Source organism: Trichosurus vulpecula, chromosome 2 (genome assembly GCF_011100635.1).
Source record: "Trichosurus vulpecula isolate mTriVul1 chromosome 2, mTriVul1.pri, whole genome shotgun sequence".
NCBI lineage: Eukaryota > Metazoa > Chordata > Mammalia > Diprotodontia > Phalangeridae > Trichosurus > Trichosurus vulpecula.
In genome coordinates, this window is record NC_050574.1 from 444,984,001 (window position 1) to 444,990,000 (window position 6,000).

A 6,000-nucleotide genomic window follows, 5' to 3' on the forward strand; every position below is an offset into this window, starting at 1 on the left:
GGTAGCCACTGAATCAGGAGTGGCAGAAGCTGCTTCTGGAGCTCTCAGCCCACAGATGGTAAGGGGGTCCAACAATTGGTCAGAAGGAGATTATAGGAGTCTCTTTGATATTGCTGAAGCAGTACTTTGTTGCTTTGCCCATAACCAGATCTGGGTGGCAGTCCTGGGTGGCATTCCCAGGGTAAGCAGGAGCACTAACACACCAGAGCTTGCAGCTGCAGTGGATCAGCGAGGCTCATCATAGTTTCAGGGCAGAAAAGAGTTGCTCACAGAACAGAGCACAGGCCAGGAGAATAGTAAACACACCTCTCAGATCATACCACCTTGGAAGAACTGAAAACTTACAGATTCCTACATAAAACTCCTAAAGATTGGGACAGTGCACCTTTCATCCTGGAAGCAAAGCCCTACTTTAACAAAGAGTTAAGTATCAAGAAATAGGCTAAGAAAATGAGCAAACAACATAAAAAAATATTCTGGCCATAGGAGGTTACTATGGTGACAAGAAAGATCAAAACTCAGAAGAAGATAATAAAGTCAAAGTTCCTACATCCAAAGCCTCTAAGAAAAGTATGAATTGATCTCAGGCCACGGAAGAGCTCAAAAAAGACTTTGAACATCAGGTAAGAAAAGTAAAGGAAGAGAAATGAGAGTGATTCAAGAAAATCACGAAAATAAGTCAACAGCTTGGTAAAGGAGACACACAAAAAAGTACTGAAGAAAATAACATTTTAAAAAAGAGACTAGGCCAAATGGTAAAAGGGGTAGAAAAGTCCTCGAGAAGAAGAATGCCCTAAAAAGCAGAATAGGCCAAATGGAAAGAGGCACAAAAGATCACTGAAGGAAAACAAACAAACAACCTCTTAAAAGTAGAATTGGCTAAATGGAAAAGGAGGTACAAAAGCTCACTGAAGAAAATAATTCCTTAAAAATTAGAATTGAGCAAATGGAAGCCAATGACTTTATGAAAAATCAAGGAAAAAGAAAACAAAACCAAAAGAATGAAAAATAGAAGACAATGTGAAATATCTCATTGGAAAAACAACTGACCTGGAAAATAGATCCAGGAGAGATAATTTTAAAATTACTTATGATAGAAAAAAAAGCCTAGACATCATCTTTGAAGAAATTATCAAGAAAAACTGCCCTGATATTCTAGAAGCACAGGGTAAAATAGAAATGGAAAGAATCTACCAATTACTTCCTGAAAGAGATCCCAAAATGAAAACAATCAGGAATATTATAGCCAAATCCCAGAGTTCTCAGTTCAAGGAGAAAATACTGCAAGCAGCCAGAAACAAAAAATTCCAATTATCATGGAGTCACAATCAGAATAACACAAGATTTATCAGTGTCAACATTATAAGATCAAAGGGCTTGGAATATGATATTCTGGAGGAAAAAGGATCTAGGATTACAACCAAGAATCACCTATCCAGCAAAATTAAGTATAATCCCTCAGGGAGGGAAATGGACATTCAGTGAAATAGAGAACTTTCAAGCATTCTTGATGGAAAGATCAGAGCTGAATAGAAAATTTGACTTTCAAATATAAGACTCAAGAGAAACAGGATGCTCTCAGAAAAACCTGGAAAGACTTACATGAATTGACACAAAGTGAAATGTTTTACATACAAAGTAACAACAATCTTCTAAGACAATCAGCTGTGAATGGCCTAGCTATTCTCAGCAACACAATGTTCCAAGACATTTCTGAAGGACTCATGATCAAAAATGCTATCCATCCCCAGAGAAAGAACCGTTTGTGTCTGAATACAGATTGAAGCATACTGTTTTTGTTTTATCTTTCTTAAGGGTTGTTTTGTTTTGTTTTTGGTCTGTTTTCTTTCACAACATGAATGATATGGAAATGTTTTGCATGTATAACATGAACTGTATATGTATATGTATATGTATATGTGTATGTATATGTATATATATGTATATGTGTATGTGTATATGTGTATATATGTGTATATGTATACATGTGTGTATGTGTGTGTGTGTGTGTGTGTGTGTGTGTAAATCATATATAACACATGTATAACCTGCATTGAATTGCTTGCCTCCTTAATGGGGGGAGGAAGAAAGGGAGAGAATTTGGAACTCAAAATTTTAAAAACAAACATTAAAATTGTTTTTACATGTAAATGGAGAAAAATAAAATACCAAATAAATTTAAAAATATTATTGTAAGGGCATTCTGTTCTCAGTTTAAATAAGCTCCCAGAATTTAATTTTAAGACAACTCTTTTAAAGCTATGAAATGAAAGTGTACATTCTTCCCATATGCCATTGTCCTTCAAGTTATTTTAAAATATTATAGAAATTGGTATTTTTTTTCTGTGTGGGTTGAATAAGCCAGTGAGACTGCACTGGTAGGTGGTCAATTGGTCAGTAACTGTAGTTCATAACAGTAAGCATTTTTACTGTTTTTAGTTTCATATTAAATATTAACTTTAAGCTTAAAATATCCATCTCATTATTTTGTTGTTTCACACTATCATAATTGCTTAACTTCTGTCACTTTCTCAGTACCAACATCAATATTATTTTTATTCAAGGTGACTGAAGAAATCCTCCTGACTATATTCTATGTGATTGTTTCTTCTTGTTTAAGTGTTCTGTATTATTTCTCAGTGCACATATCATTTATGCCTTTGCCATATGCTTCTAATATGTGACAAATACATAAGTTGCATAGTTAAAAATTCTTTTCTTCCTATAACTAATAGGAAGGATTATACAATCCTTCCATAGCCAAAAATATACATTAAAAAAGTCTGTGTCAAATCTTGTGTGCACCTATACAACTGTGTATATATTTTAAAACAGCTAACGTGTGAGTATTTCCATATTATATGCAGATATATATATATGCCCTCACATCATAGAAATGTCACCCCTACCACCTTATATTTTAAAGCTAAGAGGCCTAATCTGCAGACAATCATAGCATCAATTTTTTTGTCTTGATCCAACTTTAAGTACCTTACTTAAAGAGAATGCCCTTGCACTAATTTTCAGAAAAATAAAGTCAATATCTGATCTGAGATATGTTTTGCTCAGACGTATTTAAAAATCTTTACTTTTTCTTACGCCGAATGAACTTATGTTGTTTCTTTTCATCTTGCACTCCTAGGACTGTCACTGCTTTTATCCTTCTAAAGACAAGTCTCCAAGTAAAGTTATTCTTTCGTATTGCAAATGAGATTTTCCCCCTAGTTATCTCTCCCCTTTATCTTTCTGCTTGAGTACAATTCCCCATTGTATTCTTTCTACAAAACATTTCTAAATGAATGTTGGTCTCAGTGATAACTTAGATTCAATCAGCTGAAGACAGCTGTTCATTCGCTCTCTATCCTTCAGTTAACTCTCCTGAATAATTTCTTCCTGAAACCATACCTTCACCCGTAGTCAAATCCTTATTCCATTACCTAATTATGTCCCAAATGGATTACTGGAAACTGCCCTTTACTTACCTCCCTCAGGACCACTGTCTTAGAGTCACTCTGAAATGCTGGAGGGAAATCAATATTTCCCCCCTTCACCGCCCCCTTCCCTCCCCCCAGCTACATTCACCTGTTCACCTTAGAATTCTGGATCACAGTGGCCCGACAGCTCAAAATTAAGTTTTATCATTCTTAACTTTAAAGCCTGCAGTGTACTGCAAAGAAAGAAATACTTTGATTGGAGTCAAAGAACCTGGGATTGAATCTCTTTTTTGATGCTAATTCCTCTAGATATAGGATATAATGATCTTACAGTGTCTTATGGTGAATTAAGATCCTTTTCTTCACTGTCATGATAAATTTCACACAGTTTTCTTTACATATAAGGATATCTTTTACAGTACAATGCCAAGATTTAAGTATATAAACCAAGACATAATATTTCTTTTATTAAATATATGTTTACTTTTCTAAAGTCATACATATGTGACTGGACAAGTCACCTAACATCCTTCTATCTCAGTTTATTCATCTGTCAAAAAAGAGAGTTGTGCTAGATAGCTTCTGAGTTCCCTTCCTGCCTTAAATTGTGAACTCAGATTATCTTACACTATTTAACTTCCTTTTATTTTCTTCATTAATGGAAAAATGTCTATGAATGACTGGAACTATAATGGCTGGAGTTTCCTGTTATTTGTCTCTACTCATAACCCTAATTTTTCTATCCTAAAATCGCCCACACCGTTGACTAACTTTGTCAGCATATTCTAGTCTTTCAAGTCTTATATCAGTCTAAGGGTTCTTTTGCATGTTGTCTATATGAGTGTCTGGCCCTTAATAAGTACTTAAAATGCTTGTCGATTGCTGTAACAACAATGTTTCTAGCAGCTACTTTGGAGGGTGAAAGACCAACAACAAGAGCACACAGAAGGGCTGCTAGCACAGGTTCTTTGATCTGCTTTTCTAAGGAAAGCAACTTTAAGGGTTTAACAATCTCAGTTTAATTAAACATATATACATACATACATTCACTTAGTTCAGGGGGAAAAGATCAGCCTCCTGAACTTCAGGGCAAATACAAACAGAAATTAAAAACACACATTATAAACAGATCAACAGACAGATTTTGTCTGATCAAATCACAATAGTTACCAGAGAAGCACCAATATCTGGGTTATCAAAGCTGGGGTGGAGTGGGGGGGTGCTGTTTCAATGGCTTGCCCAGAGTCTTGTCACTCTTTCAAAGTCAAATGCTCCAAAAGTCAAATGCTAACCTTCTAGTACATATACCTTTTCAGGCCCCTGAGGGCTGGGGCCAACTTAGCATTTAGGTTGTGGGAAACCAGAGTATAGGAAAGTTCCTCACCCACCAGCACCACATTATACACAAATCAATGAATCCCAATTGTCTTTGTCCTGAGAAATACTCCAAGACAAAAAGATCCCACTTTACCTGCCCCATTCAAACAAAGGCCAGACTCATTAAAGGCGCTTGAAAGCCTTAGCAACCCAAAAGAGAAGAACAGGAAAAAAAAATCCTACCCTGATTACCATTACAATTGCATGATTGATTAATACATGCCTATCAAATGATTGATTTTAGATGGAAAGCCCCTTGAAGATAGAGGCATTTATATGTTTTTTTTTTCTATAGGCTTGAGTCTTATATAACATGAAGATCATTACTGGCAAAAGGAATGGAAAACTCAAATGAATTTTGATATTGTTAATGTTCCCACCAATTATGCAGGCCACAGTCTATTCATGATTAACCATCTTATGGGACTCATGTCTATGTCTTCTATTCACCACAGAAAGTGGACTCATCATGCTGGAGTCCTTAGCTTTTTCATGTTATTGTAAATATGATAAGAGTAGAAATCATGCTTAAAACTCCTTTAAAAATATCAGCGCAGGCCTAGGACTATTTTTCCCCCTCAGGTAATTGCAGCCATCCTCTTACACATTATAGCAAACACTTACTGGATAGGCTATAAGCTACATTATCCCTAGCTAAGAGTTAAAAAAAAAAACAAACTCTTCATAAATGTGGCTATCAATGTACTAGGTATAACAGATTTTTAATAAAAAAAAGTAAGACAACTTCTTATTATTATGCCTTGGTTTGTACACTTAAATCTTGGCATTGTACTGAAAACAATATCCTTGTGCATATATAAAGAAACCTGTTTGAAATTTATCACAACAGTGAACAAGGGGATCTTAATTTACCATAATATCTTTATACCCTGTATTTAGGGGTATTGTGAGGCTCAAATGAGATAATATATATAAAGTATTTTCTAAGCTTTAAAGTACTATAATTCTTTCTTTTCCTCCTCCACCTCTTCCTCCTCCTCCCTCTTCCCTTTCTTCTCCTCCTTACCTTCCTTTTTCTCTTTCCCCTCCTCCTTCCCCTTCCCCTCTTCCTTTCTCTCCTCTTCCTCCTTCTCCTATTCTTCCTCTTTCTTCTTTCTCCTCCTGTCACCAAAGCTTAATGATCTCATTCCTTCAGCATTCTATAACACTTCTGCTCAGATTAGGCACT